Raw genomic sequence first — 19,323 nt, 5'->3', positions numbered from 1 at the left:
TAAGTTTGGTTGCAAAGAAAATGTAGGAGATAGAGGAATCACTTAATTGGTTATTGGTTATGGCCTTTCTGTAATGCCAGCATTCATTTTTCACAATCATTCGAATATCAATCATACATACTAGAGTCTCATTTCACTGAGTTGATAACGTTGATGGGCACTGCTACGTACATTAGCCCAATAAAATACATATGAGTTGAAATATAATATGCAGCATTACTCTCCACCAATTACTCTTTGGCCATTCTTGTAAGGATTCTCGTTTGTCTTGATATATAAATATTGAAAATCCACGTAAGAATATTTAAGATCATGGTTAAACTTTAAATCATTATAACTCGAATCTTATTATAAAATTTGGTGTCAGTTTGTTTAAGTTAGACGAAAATTAAATAAATTATTCCTTTAAGTGACAAAGGTTTTTTTTAAAAAGAAAAAAAAAAAAAAACCAAAAAAACAAAATTAAGCAGGCTTATTTTTGTCTTTCAGCATTTTCGTAGATTGCAAAATAACTATTTTAACCTTTTTGAAATGTGAAAAGTTGAACATTTTAAACTTTTGTGATGGGCTGGATTTTTGCAAAATAATCACAACAGACAAGTCTGTGGGATTCTCAGATTTTTTTTTTTCGTTCTTATTTTATAGAGAGCTTCAATATTATAAACAAATAATATTATTTTTTAAGAAACATGTTGACTGTTGAGGGCCTCATGGTCGTTGTGCAAAAGGCCTCCATATTATAAAAAAAATAATATTGTGTTTTTTTAAAGCATGTTGAAGGCCTCAAAAAAGCATGTTGAGGCCTTGATATTATAAACAAATAATAATATTTTTCTTAAAGCATGTTGATGGCCTTTATGCAATTTTTTTTTTTTTTTTAGCTTTATTAAAAAATATTTTGGGCCTAAAATTTTTTTTGGGCCTTAGAAATCTGAGGCTCTAGGCGCCGGCCTAACTCGCCTAGCTGTTGGGCCGGCCCTGTGTGAGTGTCCAATCACATGACTTTCTTATAAGAAAGGATTTATATATGTGTGCTTTGAAAAAATGCAATAAAGGAATTGAAAGTACTTGTCTTTTCTCTAATGTCTAGCACGTGAACAAATTTATGACTTTACATGACGTTCTTATAAGAAAGGATTTATATATGTGTGCTTTGAAAAAATGCAATAAAGGAATTGAAAGTGCTTTTCTTTTCTCTAATGTCTAACACGTGAACAAATTTATGACTTTCTAATCACATGACTTTCTTGTAAGAAAGGATTTATATATGTGTGCTTTGAAAAAATGCAATAAAGGAATTGAAAGTGCTTGTCTTTTCTCTAATGTCTAACACTTGAACAAATTTATGACTTTCTAATCATATGACTTTCTTATAAGAAAGGATTTATATATGTGTGCTTTGAAAAAATGCAATAAAGGAATTGAAAGTGCTTTTCTTTTCTCTAATGTCTAACACGTGAACAAATTTATGACTTTCTTATTATCTTTGAATTCAAATTGCTTAGAAGAAATGTAAGAGAATTGAAGTTTTTGTATGACTTTGACCTGTGAGTCCAAATCAACCATTATTAGTGTAATTTATTGTTCCAATTTGAACACGGGAACAACGAAACAAGAAGTTGTTCCCGTGTTGAGATTGGATCAATAATGGTGATGCTTTAGGGGATGATCATATCTTAACAGCTGTGGTTATTCCCACACCATATTTAACTATTTAAGGGAATGCCTATCTATAGATAGTTAAGGGGATGGAGGACGAAGTCCATTCATCTTTCTTTAACTATTTCTCTTTGTTTTCCTCTTGGGTTTCCACCCTTTTATCCTTCCAAACACTTTTATTCATTTTACTTCAAATAAATTATCAGGATAAATCAAGTCTTTGGGAGTTGAGCCATGGCTATCAGAACATGGAGATCTCCTGAAGCCATCTTCTCTTCGTCTTCTTTCCCTCGTTCCAACTGGATCTATGATGTTTTCTTGTGTTTCAGAGGCAAAGACACACGTAAAAACTTCACCGACCACCTCTACTTTGCTTTGAGAGATGCTGGAATCAATTTCTTTAAAGATGACAATGAGCTCCGAAGAGGACAATACCTTGCATCTGAACTAATACGGGCAATCCAAGGATCCAAAATCTCTATCATTGTTTTCTCAAGGAACTATGCGGCTTCTAGGTGGTGCATGGAGGAACTTGTGGAAATTATGGAGTGTCGAAGAACTTTGAAGCAACTGGTTCTTCCTATTTTCTATGATGTTGAGCCCTCTGATGTGAGAAACCAAACGAGTAGTTTTGCAGAAGCATTCGCGAAACATGAAGAGCATTACTTGTTGGATGTGGACAAAGTTTTCAAGTGGAGAAGAGCTTTGTGCGAGGCTGCTAATTTGTCAGGGTGGGATCTAAGAAAAACTGCAGACGGGTAAGTTCGCATAAGCAATAGTTTTGTCTTTCACCTACTATATTTTAGTACATTTATAGTATCACATTGCAATATGTTTTCTATATATACATATATTATAATATGAACATTTGCTTTATTAAAAATAAAATAAAAAATAAAACAAATCTAACATAGTCAAAGTATAGTCATAAGGGTGGAACCACCTCAAAACTCTTTGCTTATCTCTTTCTCATTTTTCTCATACTTTTCTTGTTTTTATTTTATTTTACTTTATATTCTATCAAATTTTTTTTTTTTTTTTTATTTCATTGCTAAAAACAATAATCATATATATATATATATATATATATATATATAAGCCGAATCACTCTTTAGAGGTAGTCTAGAATTCCGATATGTGGCGTGAACCTATTTTTTTTAAAGGCTAAATCGATTTTTTAAGGCATAATTTTATATATAAAAAAAAATAAGGGAAAACTTCACTTTGGACCCCTAAACTATCACCCCTTTTGACATGCCCCCTTCAACTTCAAAACCTCTCATTTTAGACCCCTGGACTTTCAATTTCTATCACTTTGGACCCCTCCGTTAGATTTTAAACATTAAAAGTTAGACAATGATGTTTATACCCCTGACTTTTTTATAAAATTTTAAATTTATCCTTAATTTCAAATTAAAATTTTTTTTTTTTTTTTAAAAAAGAGAAACTTCAAAAAGCCCCCCTGAACTTCCAGCGATTTTGACAAACCCCCCTGAATTTCCAAAACTCTCACTTAGACTCCCTGAACTTCCGTTTTCTCTCACTTTAGACCCTTTTAACTTTTTATACCCATTTTACCCTCAACCAAAACTACGCTGTTTTATCCTCAACCAAAACTACGTCCTTTTGGATTCCAAAACTACACCGCTTTGGGCTTCAAAACTACATCACCACCCAACCCAAAACGACGTCGTTTTGAGCAGAATCTTTAAATAAAATTAAAATTAAGATTAATTTTTTTTTTTTTTAAAACAAAAAAAGATGAAAAAAAAAAAGAAAGAGGAAATCGGGGGTGGCCCTTGGCCAAAATGGGGTGGCCGGACTACCCCATTTTTGGCCAAGGGGGTGGCCCTTGGCCAAAGGGTGGTCCGGCCACCCCCAAAAGGCCAAAAAAAAAAAAAAAAAAAAAAAAACCGGGGGGGGGGGGGGGGGGATTGGGTGCATTTGGGGGTGACCGGACCACCCCCGGGGCAGGGAGTGGTTTCGGCCACCCCATACCAGTCGATCCCCGCCCCCCCCTTTTTTTTTTTTTTTGGGCCAAGGGGGTGGCCGGACCATCCCCTTGGCCATGAACCACCCCCAGATCGGCCAGGGGGTGGCTCCAGCCACCCCCGATTTCCTCTTCTTTTTTTTTTTAAATTAATTAATTAATTTTCCTTTTCTTAAAAAAAAAAAAAAAAAAAAAAAAAAAGTTAATACCTAAAACGACGTTGTTTTGGGCTAGGTAGATGTTATAGTTTTATGACACAAAACGACATAGTTTTGGGGTAGGGTAAAATGGGTATAAAAAGTCAAATTATTTGACTTTAACGTTAAAAGGGTCCAAAGTGAGAGAAAACAGAAGTTCAGGGGGCCTAAGTGAGAGTTTTGGAAATTCAGGGAGGGTTTGTCAATATCGCTGGAAGTTCAGGGGGGTTTTCTGAAGTTTCCCCAAAAAAAAATTATTAAAAAAAATCACAAGGTGACCCATGGTTGTTGGGCCACCTTGTAACCTTTTTTTTTTTTATTCTTCAATTTTTTTCATTTTTTTTTTCATAAAAAGAAAATTGATGGGTAATTTTATCTTTTTAAGAGTTTTAACGGCAAAAATTGACGGAGGGGGTCCAAAGTGAAGTTTCCTATATATATATATATATATATAACTTGAGAATTGCCCAAATAAAAGAAGGTTGTAGAGAGTAAATAAGGGCCCGTTTGGGAGTGCGATTTCAATAAGTGCGATTTTAAAAATTGCGTTTTTAAAAATTGCGTTTTTAAAATCGCTACTTTTTAAAATCGCACAGGTGTTTGGTAAAACATGCTAAAAAGTACTTTTTTTATCAAATGAGTGTTTGGATAACATTAGCATATAATTGCGGTTTCATGACCAAATTACCAATAAGGACATTTCTTTATAACAATAAAATAACTAACATTGTCTATAAGCCTCCATTTTTAACACCTATGCAAACAAAAGTATGACTTATAATTTGACATTAACTTTGAGTTTTCTACTTAGGCAATTATATATTGCTATATTACTTGTTTCTACATGCTTTTTTGTTTTTGTATTTTTTTTTTCTTGAAACATATTCCAAACAGACATATAATAAAAAATACAAGAACAATCCATCAAATTAAACTAATAATGTTTATCAAATTTAACTGTTACATAATTCACCAATAATTTAAATTAGTACTTGATAAATCACCAAAAAAAACTTAAAGGACATTAAAAATTAGCCTAAAACATAAATAACAAAGCACTGTTTACAACCCACAAACGGATCGGGCTATATTGTCACGAACCACTTTCATCTCCTCGTCATGTATATTGTCAATGTTTTCCTGACTGTTACTCCTTACATCATCATCATCATCATCATTATCGAAGTTATCTTTATCCCACTTAAACCCCTTATCCTTTCTGTCATGTATTCTAATAAAATTATGAAGGACCGCGGTAGCAACCACAATGAGCATTTGGTCGTTAATATCATAAGATGGCATTTGCCTTAAAATATGCCACCTATTCTTCCACACACCAAAAGTTCGCTCTATAACACTTCTAAGTGATGAGTGAACATAGTTAAACCTCTCCTCTATCCCATGTTTTGTAAAGTGGGTATTTGGTCGATTACCTTGAAACACCTCATCCACACAGAGTTCACAAAAGATTGTAGTAAATTGTGATGTCCAAAGAGCTCTAGCATCTGAGTTACTTTGTTTTGATTCAGGTTTAGGATTGGATATCGTATTTTGTTTATCCATCTACAAAATTATAATTTTAGAAATCTAGTAAGACACTAATATATTAACCATCTCATATACCAATAAAAGCCAAAAGAATTATTAACATAAAAGTATAGCATTCAACTATATATAAACCATTAAAGCTTTATTTTAGTCTTTACTTTTGTCATTTTTTAGCTTATACGGTGCCACATGTTTCTTTAATATATAAATAATGTTTGAATTTATCCTTCACTATATTTCATATATGGACATGTGGAGTTGATGCCAACATTGAAACGAAACAGCACTAAAAAAAAAATTAAAAAGTCATTATTTAAAATTGTTACTGTGCAATGCACAGTAACGGATCACTGTGCACTGCACAATAATCCAGAAAAATACTCCGGTCTCTATGTGCACTGCACAATAAAAAAATTAAAATAAAAAAAATCACAAAATATCACTGTTTATTACCCATTATATATATATATATATATATATATATATATAATAACACCGAGAGATGGAGAGAGAGGTCCCTCCATTTATACATAGAAAAAATAGACGGTATATATATCACAAACTGGCAATACCCTTTTTTTTTTTTTTTTTTGTGGGATGTGTGTAACACCTGAGAGATGGAGAGAGAGGTCCCTCCATTTATACATAGAAAAAGTAGACGGTATATATATATATATCACAAACTGGCAATACCCATTTTTTTTTTGGTGGGATGCGTGTTATATATATCACAAACGGGCAATACCCAATATCACAAACTAGCAATACCCATATATTTTTTATTTTTTTTTATTTTTTTGTGGGATGTGTGTTGTATGTGAATTTTGACAGAATTATTTGCATATCACAAACTGGCAATACCCTTTTCTTTTTTTTTGTGGGATGCGTGTAACACTGAGAGATGGAGAGAGAGGTCCCTCCATTTATACATAGAAAAAATAGACGGTATATATATATATATCACAAACTGGCAATACCCTTTTTTTTCTTTTTTCTTTTTTGTGGGATGTGTGTTGTATGTGAATTTTGACAGAATTATTTGCTCCATCTCTGTTTGTTTGGTGGGAAAAATAGAGAAGAGAATGCAACACATATATAAAAAGGCACAGTAATCATACAAACCACATATATAAACAGTGGAAAGTTTTACAAAAGTAAAGAAGTTATATAGAGAGGAAGAAAATATTAAGGTGAGATTATTACCTGGTAGAGAGGCGGAGAGATGAACAACAGCGACGCACACTGCTACTGGACGGAGAAAGGATGAACGAGACAGAGGAAGAAAAAAAAAAGAGAAAAAAGGGTTTTAATATATTTTAGGTGGGTATTATTGGTATTTTTTTCATTCCCGCTAAAAAAAAGGTAACTATTGCACAAAATATCTTTTTTTTAGAAATCGCGATTTTGTTTTAAATTCGCACTTTTTCAAATAAGCACCCTCTAATCAGCTTATGGAAATCGCAGATTTTTTTGCGATTTTAAAATTTGCGTTTTTAAAATCGCAATCCCAAACACCCTAAAATTGCGATTTGGTTTAAAATCGCAGATTATTTTTTTGAAATCGCACTCCCAAACGCACCCTAAGTCTACAAGAGGATGAGTTAGTTAAGAAAGTTGTGGCCAAAATTACTGACAACGTAATATAGTGTTATGACTAAGCCAACTCTTGTGCTCATCTCAAGTATTACTTCAACTTGACTGATAGTTGTAGTTTGTTATTGCCTTTAGAGGCTTTGATAGAATTCAAATCATGGTGAAAATTTATTGATGTGATTTGATATTCCAACAAATCATGCGGGAAAAAAGGCCTAGTTGACCTGGTTTATTTTGACCTACCTTTTGCATACATATAAGCCACCTTATAGACTTATAGTTTTTGAGACAAAAAGAGTGGAAATAACTAGAGAAAAAGAAGAAAATCCTTTGCAATTACGACACAAAAAATCTTGGGAAAAATACATTTTACCCCTTTGAACTATCCACTTATTTGCATTTTTAACCCCAATGTTTAAAAAGTGATACTTTACCTCTCCAAACTTCCAAATTATTGCAATTCGACCATTCTGACTTTTTTTTCCCCCAAAATGCCGCAATCCCAACTTTAAAAAAAAAAAAAAAAAAAAAAAAAAAAAAAAAAATTAAGGGGTGGCCGGCCACCCCAGTTGGGCCTGGGGGTGGCTTCGACCACCCTAGACCGACTACCCCTTAATTTTTAATTTTTTAACTTGGGATGGGGGCATTTTGGAAGGAAAAAAAAAAGTTAAAATGGTCGAATTGTAACAATTTGGAAGAAGTCAAAATGGTCGAATTGCAACAATTTGGAAGTTTAGGGGGGGGGGGGGTAAAGTGTTAAACATTGGGGTTAAAAGTGCAAATGGGTCGATAGTTCAAAGGAGTGAAGTATATTTTCCCCAAAAATCTTACTTTGTCAGCTGCACTATAGGCTTGAAAAGAGTGTTGCTTAGAACAAAACACTATTCTTTGTCATGGAATTAAAAGCAAGGGTAATTTTTTTTGTCCGTGTGAGAGAGGTTTTGAGTCTATTGGATTTTGGGTTAATATAATTCTATGGTATAAAAATTTAGTTTCTTCAAACTTTGACCCATTAGTATGGTGAATGCTAATGAGTTAAGGATAATGGCCAAAACTAATATGTTCTAAGTTTTTACATATTCATGTATATGAAACTTATATTTCGATTCTCTCTTGTATAATGTGACTCTTCTTCTTAAAATAATTTTCAGGCATGAAGCAAAGTTTATTAGGAAAATTGTTGAAGAGATTTCAAGAGAACTGAACAACACACACTTGTTTATAGCACTTTACCCAATTGGAGTAGATTCTCATGTTCAAGACATAACTTTTGGGTTAAATGTTGGAGCTAACGATATTCGCATGGTAGGAATCTTGGGAATGGGCGGAATTGGCAAAACAACCATTGCTAAAGCCATTTATAACCAATTTTTTCATGGACTTGAAGGTAAAAGTTATCTTGCAAATGTTAGGGAAACTTCCAAGGAACCTAGGGGTCAGGTTCATCTCCAAGAACAACTTCTTTTTGACATATTGAAGACAAGCAAGATAAAGATAAGTAGTGTTGATAGAGGAATCAATATGATTAAAAAAAGACTTTGTAATAAAGCAATACTTGTGATACTTGATGATGTAGACCAAATGAAGCAACTGAATGCCATATGTTGGCGTGACTGGTTAGGTTTGGGAAGTAGAATTATTATAACAACGAGAGATGAGCATTTGCTAAAGGAGCTAGAAGTGGATAGTGTATATAGAGTTACAGCAATGAATGACATTGACTCTCTTGAGCTCTTTAGTTGGCATGCCTTTAGGAATAGTTATCCTAGTGAAGATTATACTGATTTATCAAGAAGTGTCGTTGCTTACTGTGGAGGGTTGCCAGTTGCCACTAGCACTTGAAGTTTTGGGCTCATTCCTTTTTTCTAGGAGCATGCTAGAATGGAGAAGTGCATTTGATAAATTGAAGAGGATTCCTCATGAGCAAATTCAAAATAAACTTAGATTAAGTTTTGATGGACTAAGCGACAATACTGAAAAGGATATATTCCTTGACATATCATGTTTCTTCATAGGAAAGGATATAGACTATGTTGTAAAAATATTGGATGGCTGTGGTCTTTTTGCAAAGATTGGAATTAGTGTCCTCATTCAGCGGTGTCTTCTTAAAGTTAGTGAGACAAACGAGTTTACAATGCATGATTTGTTGCGAGACATGGGAAGAGAAATCGTTCGTGAAAAGCACCCCAACGAACCTGGGAAATGGAGTAGATTATGGCTGCATGAGGATGCATATGATATATTGACAAAGCACGAGGTAATAAGAACTTTCTCCATTGAAAACATTGAAAGAAAAACAATGCATTTTTTTTTTCTAAGATATATGTTATTCGGGAAGCAAATGTGGACTAATTCACACTGATCATATGCCTTGAAAGTGTAATCCATATATTTCTTATTTGAAAATTGGAACATTTTTTTTTTCTTTCCTAACATCATTCTATTGTTTTTGTAGTTGCAAACATGATTACATTATATTAAGCAAAGCATAATAAATGAAATGATTAATAAGAAAGATTATGTGATAAGTTTGGATAATCACTTGTCTCATGCAATTCTTGTGTTTTTATAGGGAACAAATGCAGTTGAAGGACTTCTTTTAGAATTGACAAGTCTAAGTAAGATGAATTTCAATTCAGAAGCACTTATTAAGATGCAGAGACTAAGATTACTCCAACTTGATCACGTACGACTCACTGGAGACTATAAATATCTTTCCAAAGAATTAAGGTGGCTCTGTTGGCATGGATTCCCTCAAAAGTTTATTCCAAATGACTTTTATCCAAGAAACTTAGTTGTGATTGACTTGCAATATAGCAATCTCAAAAAAGTTTGGGAAAGTCCCAAGGTAAAATAATCAATGATTTATTTATTTATTTATTGATTATTATTATAATTATGTTCTAGGCTCTAATATTACGCTTTCCTTCCTTTTTCATTGGTTTAGCAGTTGCTTGAGAAGATGGAAATTCTAAATCTCAGTCACTCTCATTATCTAAGCCAGACCCCTGACTTTTCAAAACTCCCAAATCTAGAGCAATTAATACTTGAAGATTGTACGAGTTTGCTTGAGGTTCACCACTCCATTGGAGATCTTAGTAATCTTGTTTTGGTGAATTTGAAAGATTGCAAATACCTTAAAAGTTTGCCAAGGAGTTTGTATAAGTTGAAGTCTCTAGAAACTCTCATTCTTTCTGGGTGTTCTGAAATGCAAAATCTGGCTGACAACTTGGGGGAGATGGAATCATTGACAACTCTTCTTGCAGACAAAACTGCTATAAGACAAGTGCCTTTTAGTATAGTGCAACTGAAGAATCTCAAATATTTATCTCTATGTGGGTGTAAAGGATCACCATCTAAGTCATTGCCATCACTCTTTTGGTCTTGGATATCACCAAGGAAAAGTCCTAAGTCAGTCAATCTACTGCCTGCTGCACTACAAGGCTTGAACTCACTAACACACTTATGTCTCTGGGACTGTAATTTATCGGATGACGGAATTCCTACAGATCTTTGGAATTTATGTTCTCTTAAAATTTTAGATTTAAGATGCAATAGTTTTGAAAGTCTATCAACAAGCCTAGGTGGTCTTTCAAAGCTTCAAGATCTCAGATTGGATCGCTGTAGAAAGCTTAAATCAATTCCGAATTTACCAACAAGTTTGATTTTTTTAGATGCAAGACACTGCACTGCACTGGAAAGAATGCCGAATCTATCAAAGCTCTCAAATATGAATGGATTGTACCTTACTAACTGTCACAAATTAGTCGAAATTCCAGGTCTGGATAAGCGGTCAAATCCTATTGTGTCTGTTGGCATGGAAGGGTGCATGAATCTAACACATACTTTTAAGCAAAGCATCCTACAGGTACGTGTTTCTCTCTCTATGTCTCTCTTAATTTTTAGGGGAAACGTCACTTTAGCCCCCTGAATTACAGCACTTTTTGATAAGCTCCCTAAACTTCAAAATCTTTCAATTTGAACCCCTCCGTCAGATTTTAAACGTTAAAAGAGAGACAATGACATTTATACCCCTGACTTTTTTATAAAATTTCAAATTGATCCTTAATTTCAAAATTAATTTTTTTAAAAAAAATTATTATAAAAGAAAAAATCACGGGCCACCTTATGAACCCTTTTTTTTTCAAAATTTTTTAATAAAAAGAAATTGAAGGGTAATTTTGTCTTTTAAAGGGTTTTAACGGCAAAAATTGACGGATGGGGTAAATTGCATCAAATTGAAAGTTTGAGGAGTGAAATTGAGAGGTTTTAAAGTTTGGGGGAGCTTGCCAAAACGCGTTGTAATTCAGGGACCAAAAGTGAAGTTTCCCCTAATTTAATTTTTAACTAAAATAGAATAATGCGTGGAGTAGGATTTCAACTTAGGACCTCTGTTTTGATATCATATTATCTCGTATCACTTAATTAATAATTTAACACACATCATCCTCTGCTGATGTAACAGGAATGGGTTATGCGTGGAGTTGGTAGCGTGTTTGGCATTTTCCTCCCCGGCAATCACATCCCCGATTGGTTCACGTATCAGTGTGAGGGACCCTCGGTACATTTTAAAGTACCTACTGTTGATCTCTTGTTGAAAGAGTTTGGTGTATGTGTTGTCTATGCATCTCGCGTTCAAGTATTATCTTCATATAAAGGTAGCATGTCATTTATCAACCATACCAAGAATACTATTCTAACTAATTTGGCAGCAACAACCGGTGGCCCATTCCCTCTTGGAGATCACCTATTGCTACGCAATATTATTCTTACCAATGATTTTGAGGATGGTGATGAAGTAGAGGTTCTTGTAGATTGGGGGCCTGAAATCATTGTGAAGAAAATAGGGGTCTATCTAGTATATGAAAGGGTTGTTGATGGAAAAGCTGCGAATCATGCCATTGTTGTCAGTGATGATGAGGATGACAATAACAATATAGAAAACAGATGCTCCTTTAAGAGAAAAATGAGATCTCCAAATATGATTGATGATTCACAAACTTTGATGAAAGAGAAAAAGCTCAAAAAGCTTGCTACAGAGGAAAATGACTATTCTTTTTACTCTTTTGTGACGAGATCTCAAAAGTTTCAATTTGAGTAGTTGTAAGATATATATATATATATATATATATATATATATATATATATATATATTCTTGTCTAACATGTACTGTATAATTATTGAAATATGTCATGCTTCCAAGTGAAGTGATTGTTAATGCAAGTTTCCTCTATAGTCTCCATATGCCATCCATCATGCTAAATTCTCTTAGAAAATAATCTATGTATGTTACAAGCCACAATATGTAAATCCTAACATAGGGGTGTCAAAATTACCAAAATATTTTTTTATCCTTTTTTTAAAAAAAAAAAAATGTTGAAGATCGTGTCTCATGAAGTGGAAGCTACTAGATCAAATCACCCTCTCATTTCCATTCTCTTGTGTGGACATTAAAAAATAATAATAATAAATATAAATAAATAGATAAATAAAAATTGACACCTATCCCATTTCTTTTCTAACAATCCCATTCAGTTTTAACAAACGAGTGCACAAGAAATTCCATACAACTTAAAAGTTTGCAGTTTTAATAATATTCTGGAGATGGTAAAATTTGTATTACCATATTAAAAAAGCAGAGATCATCATGGCCATGGGATTGTCGTTTTGATCATTGTTTGTTGCTTGTGGTAGAAAATTAGAAGAACTATCTTTTAAACGCATGATGGATGTGTCATGAATACTGAATATTTAATAATTGAAAAACCCCCCACTCATATGATCATAGAAGGTCTTTCAATCAATATCCAAGGTGGCCAATTTTTTTTTTTTTTTTCAAAGATAAATGTTATTTTTTCATCGATCTCTCATCTATCTTTCATTCATCTCCATTGGATCTACATATGAATCATGCATACACATTCAATGGTGAATTTAAAAAAAGAGATGGATAAATAACGAGTGTTGAAGTAATGATTAAGTGATTAAATTTACCTCTTCCTATCAGCTTAAACTTTTGAGATAACTGGTAATTTAACATGGTATCAGAACAAAGGTCCTGTGATCGAACCTTGACTATGTCAAATCACCCTCCATTTTAATTAAATATTTCACAATGATTAAGTGATTAAATTTATATCTTATTTTCAACTTAAACTGTTAGGATAACTGGTAATTTAACAACGAGTCTCTCTTCCCAATTTGCTAGCATGTGATTAGAATCTTCATGCAGGTGGCCAAAGTTTATCTTCATGCTGGTGAACAATTAGGTTATTCAAATTTTATTGAAATTTCTATAGTACAAGAGAGGAAGGTTGTGGGGTCCACTTGTTTTGAGTAGTGAATCCTAGTCTACACTTGAGGTTAGAGTAATTTTGGAAGTCACTCTTGTGTCCCTCTTGTGTCACTTTATGAATGAGGTGGCTTTTAAAATCACTATTTGATTAAATTCAATAATGATCAATCACAAGCCCAACAGTGATTTTAGAAGCCATATCATTTTCAGAGTGATACAAGAGGAATACAAGAATGATTTCTAGCATTACTCCCCGAAGTTGCTCAAAGCAGGTGAGCTCTCTAGCCTCCTCTAAAATTTGGACAGCAAAATTATAGCGGATCCTCATCTTTTAAATAAAGCCTAAAAGCACAGACTTGTAGGTATTAGCATTATTGTCCTATAAACAATCAAATTATGTTTGAGTTGATAAAATGCCAAAACTACTATTAAAGGCCATTTCCACCCCCTCTTTATCATGTTAAATTGCCTAAACCCCACCTGCTATTTGCAAGATAATTTAACAAATATGCTCAAACATTGTATTTGGTACAAATATAGAGCACAAATGGTTTATATTTTAGAACATACATACTACTATAAATCAATAAATTTAGATCCAATACAATGCAAACAATTAATGAATTCAATACTCTCCACAAACATGAAAGGAGAATTTTAACTATAGTACTATTGATCTAACTTTAAACCATGACCATGGCAAGGATACCAAAAACAACCATCATCCACTCATAATATATAGGTTTAACGCATTCCTTGGCTGCTGAAACAGGAGAAGGTGCTGGATATACTATCTAAGGCAGCATTGTTATGACAAGTTTTTGGTTTCCATTCTCACAATGTTTGGCAACACCACAATTATACCATTTTCTTCCTAAGGTTGCTAGTGTAATCACATCATTTCCACTAATCAGGGCCTCAGTTCTCAATGGTGCAACACATTGTTGGAAGCCAGTTCCATTGACTTTAAGAACATTATGAACTCCCTCTTTATACTTGAAAACTGCACCAAAAAGTTAATTCTTCCATCATCAATCAAATTTAAAATAAATACATTTACAATATTTTTTTTGGAAACTCAATAAGAAACAAAAATGATCCACTAACAACCCCTTAAAAACAAGATAGCCTCAAAGTTGAGTAATGCTATGTATCAAAATCCGAATGAAAATGATTTTCCTTTACAAAAATTAGAGTAATGCTATGGGAGTGGTTCCCTGTCCACTTTTTGTAAAGGAAAAAACTTTCTACTCGGATGAGATATAATCAATACTTGAACGTTCATCCTCACATGTGGTCTCAAATTCTTTTCTAATAGGTGAGACACAACACCTAAAATATTTAATTAAATTAGAGTGAAATGACGAAATCAAAATTCGAACTCATGACCTATGGCTTTGTTATCATGTTAAATCACCACTTATTCTAAAAGTTTAACCTGATAGGAACATATAAATTTAATCAATACTTTAACAAAGTATTGATTTGAAAACAAACATGGGCAAATAAAACTAAAAAATTATATAAAAAATATGGTAAGTACAAAAAGTTTATAGAGTTGATTTACCAAGAGTGTCACCGACATGAAACTCCTTTCCTTGAGACCAAGCTTGGTAGTCAAAGTTAATGGTCCAACCCTTGTCATCACCAACCACAAATTCTGTGGCCAAAATTGAAGGGACAAGAATTGCTACAATTGCTAGGATGAAGAAATATTGGGAAGATGCCATTGATTCTCTTTATTGTGTTGTTGGTCTCAAGAACTAGAAATGGTGGGTATTTATAAGTCAAAGATCTCACATCTTGACCGTTTATGGACAGCAATGCCAAATGGCACAATTAATTTAATTTGTTGGAGTTGTTCAAGAGCTAGGCCTTTTCTTTTACATTTTGGACTACTTGCCAGCTTTTAACTTTGAGATTATTGCCGCTGTTTTGTGTTAAATATTAGTTAAGGGCTGAGATTGTGTTTGATGAGTCTAAAAGTGCTTTTAACACTTAAAAAGCCCGTTTGAAGAAAAAAGTATTCGTTTGGTAAAAAAATTAAAAGCGCTTTTAAGGGTTCAAAAAGCACTTTGACAAAAGCTTAGAAATGAAGCTTTTGCCAAAAAATACTTTTTGACTTAAAAGCTCTATTTCTCAAACGCAACCCCAAACAGGCTCTAAATATGAAATTTTAATTTTTTGGACAAGTGGTGATCATTTAGTGTGATATTAGAATAAAACAAAGATCGATCATGAGTTCGAATCTTAACTTTGTGTGCTTTCTTATATTTTAATTATATATTTTACGTGTTGTGAGAGTTTGAACTCATATGTGAATGGATTGAAAAATTATTAATTATATAATTGAATTTATCACTTCTTATCTATTTAAGCTTTAAAAATAATTAATATTTAACACAACGATGTTAGAGGATATTATGGGATTTGATTTAAGATATTTAATTGTAATTGATAATGATTTGATTTTATTGATTTGATTGTGATCATATTTAATTATCATACATACCTATCTCATTTTTCCTATAAATATGAGTATTTTGTAATGTATAAGAGCGAAATTCCTTAGGGCTTTAATGGTCTGTATAATCTTTGCGTATTTTTCTATTTTTTTTTTTCATTTCAATTTCATTATATTGTCTTTTCTTTTACAGCTAGACGAATCGAGGTTGCTAAGATTAATGGATGGGAGTGTGTTTCTCAGTTTCTTTAATTTGGTTTATAGTTTGTACATAAGTTTGCATTATATGTCCCCAAGGGATAACTCAATCGGTTGGGAATTACATTTTATGAAGCGGGGGTCACTAGTTCGAATCCCCCCTCCTCCTTCTTGTATAGACATGTCAAAAAAAAATTTGCATTATGTGATAATTAGGATATTTTATATTAGGAAAAATGTATAATAAGTCACTGAGTCAACCCTTCAAAATTTAAAAATCATTAAGTTTTTTTTTTTTTTTTTTCGAAAATTTACTTCCTAGGTCAATCGAAATGACATTAAAATCCCTAGCGTCAAAATTTTTTAACATTCGTTAGTCCCAATCAAAATACACTGTTTCACCTCATTAAAATATTAATTTTTAATTAATTTAATTTTAAAATTTAAATTTTAAAAAATTAAAATTAAAATTAAAGATAATTCCAAAGATATCGTAAAAATTTCCCAGATCTGGATTGGAGGAAGGCGGTATTGGATCATTGGGTGGAGGAGGTAAAGATGCAGTTGGTGGAATGGCTCAAAGGGGAGGTGGGGATGTCACCGGAGGTGTAAGGGATGCTTGCGGAGGAGAGCCTCCTAGTGGTGGGGGTCATGCTGGTGGCGATGGCGGTGGTGAAGTTGATGGTGGGGGTGAAGTTGGCGAAGAAGGTTGTGGTGAGGTTGGAGGTGGTGTTAATACCGGTGGGGGTGAAGCTGGCGGGGATGGAGGAGGAGCAGCAGGGACTGCCGGTGGAGACTGAGGAGCTAGAGTTGAAGGGGTTGAAGGGGACGAAGGCGCTGGGGTGTCAGTAGTCTGAGTAGGAGTAGTTGAAGAATTCGACGGACCAGGGGAAGAAGGTGGTGGTGGTGAGGTGACAGAGGAAGTTGGTGAATTCGCAGAGAAGAGGAGAGTGGGGTTGTGGAACTGGAGGCCATCTTCCTATGGATCTCTCCTAACAACGACAATGCACTACTACAGTTCCATTGTCATATTTGAATGATTAGAGTAATCACAAACCTCCAATTTTTCCTCAAAACAATACATCATTACAGAGCACAATCCAATGCCAAAAAAGGTCTTCCCCAAACCAAACAAAGTAAAAAACACTCAAATTTTCTCAGTATTGACAACCCCAAAAAAAACCCAATTCCATCAAACCAGGCGCTACCAATCTACCAGAATCCCTTCTTTAGATGTGCAATTTTGATGTAATTCCCTTTCTGAGAAGGCTATTGAAATTGGGCTCCTGAGTCCTTTGTATGAGAATCCAACATCTTAAGAAGCAATGTTATGCATGCCTCTGCTAATGTGTTTTAGCCGTCTTAAACATGTTGGAATCTTTTGAAGCCTGTAGAATCTTTTTAAACCTTTCTAATGCTTGCTGTAATTCTCCTTGCCCTCTGTTTATTTGTAAGGATAGCTATGGGGCTATTCCATGGTTGGTCTATCTATACCTTAATCTGGCCCGAAAACGCTTTTTCCATTACCTTTACAAGTGACTGCTCTGCTTCTGCTGTACGAATTGCGGACCCTTTTGTTCAAGTTAGAATCTAAGATCTGATCAACTCTCTCTCTACTTGGGCAAATGTTAGCTTGGCTCTGAGGGAAACAACCAAATTCTCCAAACGTTGACATCTGACAAGCTGAAAAAATCCTATATACCAAAAATAGAAAGAAAAAAAAATGACTAAGCAAAACCCATTCAGAAAATCCTTCTACCAACAAAACACAGACCGAGAAACCAAAAACTTTGAGCAATGATCAGATCGACAACAGTCTTGTTTTCTCCCTTTGGTAATCACAGTAGAGACCCTGAAATTGTAAAGATAAAAGACCATCAAGATATAATAACAAGAATGAGCAGTAAAATTCTCTTTTTCTTGTTCTTCAACCTGTGAAATCAATTTGAAGGCAAGAAGTCACCAACTGGAAATCTACCTGAGAAATCAATTGTTCTTCAATAACTGGAGAAGGCACCATCGACGCCAAACCACCATTGATGTTGCCGGAGATATTAGAGAGCTGGGGTGTGTTCGCCAGGGTTGGGGCAAGTCTTGTCGGTGAGTTGACAAAAGATTAAATTTTTTTAGATTTAAATTTTAAAATTAAATTAATAAAAAAATTAATATTTTAATGAGGTGAAACGGTGCGTTTTGATTAGGACTAACGGCTGTTAAAAAATTTTGACGGTAGGGATTTTATTGTCATTTCAATTGACCCAAGAAGTAAATTTTCGAAAAAATAAAATAAAATAAAAATTAAGGATTTTTAAATTTTGAAGGGTTGACTCAGGGACTTATTATACATTTTTCTTTTATATATTATTAAACTATTGATTAGATTATTAAGTTTACATTATGTAATGATTATGAGATTTTATAGGGTTAATAACTTTTTAGTACTTAGGTTTTCACTTTTTTATCTTTTCATACATAGGTTTTAAATCGTATCACAAATGGTACCTGACTTATGGGTAAAGACCAATTTAATACTTTCGTCACATTTCATCAACCAAACTAATTTCAGCCACCCCATTCCGGCCCTAGAGCCACCCTCAATGGCTAGAATGGGGGTGGCCGACCACCCCATATTTGTCTTTTTCTTTTTTTTAAGTTTTGATTTTTTTAATTTTTTTAATTAGTTTTATAATTTTTTTATTTTTGTTAGGACACGTGGCATTTTTGGTTATAACACATCAGTTCATTAGTTTGATTGACGGAATGGTGATGGATGTACTAAACCGGTATTTACCCATAAGTCAGGTATCATCTGTACTTCAAATTAAAACTTAAGTGGAAAAAAAAAAAAAAAAAAAAAAAAAAATCTATATTAAATTCACAAGAAAATGAAGCATAGAATAATATGACCATTAATATCACGGTCCTCTACATTCAAGGGAAATGGAGAGATCCATTCCATGGTTAAAATTAAATTGGTGAAACTTTACTTATACTTCGTGAAGTAATTCGAAGTTTAAAAATTTGCAATGTCGATATCCTATGTTTAATCCTTTTTAATTTCATCCATTTTTTAGTTAAAATGTCCACAATACCCCTTTTATAAAAAATAAATAAATAACCTTGGACCCACCCACAACTTGTCCGTGGGTTTGGACTGAACTTTATTTGTTCATTCATTAAGAAAATGGAAGCTAAGCAATACTAAAAGTTATTCTTGTGTCACTCAAAAAATGATGTGGAGTGACATAAGAGTGAGCTTTAGAATTACTCTCCAAAGCAGGGTTCGATCTATTATGAATGTGGGAATTAAAGGTTAAGGACTATTTTATGAATAATATTAGAAACCGCATTTTTATTCTCTTTTGATATTTTTTCAAA

At 33.4% G+C, this 19,323-nt stretch overlaps 2 pseudogenes; one reads left to right on the top strand and one right to left on the bottom strand.

The window, feature by feature from the left end:
* Nucleotides 1-1,893: 1,893 nt before the first annotated feature.
* On the top strand, nucleotides 1,894-12,111 carry LOC132190796 (disease resistance protein RUN1-like; annotated as a pseudogene).
* A 1,855-nt stretch (nucleotides 12,112-13,966) lies between these two features.
* On the bottom strand, nucleotides 13,967-15,013 carry LOC132190798 (blue copper protein 1a-like; annotated as a pseudogene).
* Between the last annotated feature and the right edge of the window lie 4,310 nt (nucleotides 15,014-19,323).

This window comes from Corylus avellana, chromosome 9, assembly GCF_965113065.1.
Source record: "Corylus avellana chromosome 9, dhCorAvel1.hap1.2, whole genome shotgun sequence".
NCBI classification, from domain to species: Eukaryota; Viridiplantae; Streptophyta; class Magnoliopsida; order Fagales; family Betulaceae; genus Corylus; species Corylus avellana.
The sequence above is the reverse complement of the archived record's forward strand: the minus strand, read 5'-3'. Positions and strand labels throughout refer to the sequence as shown.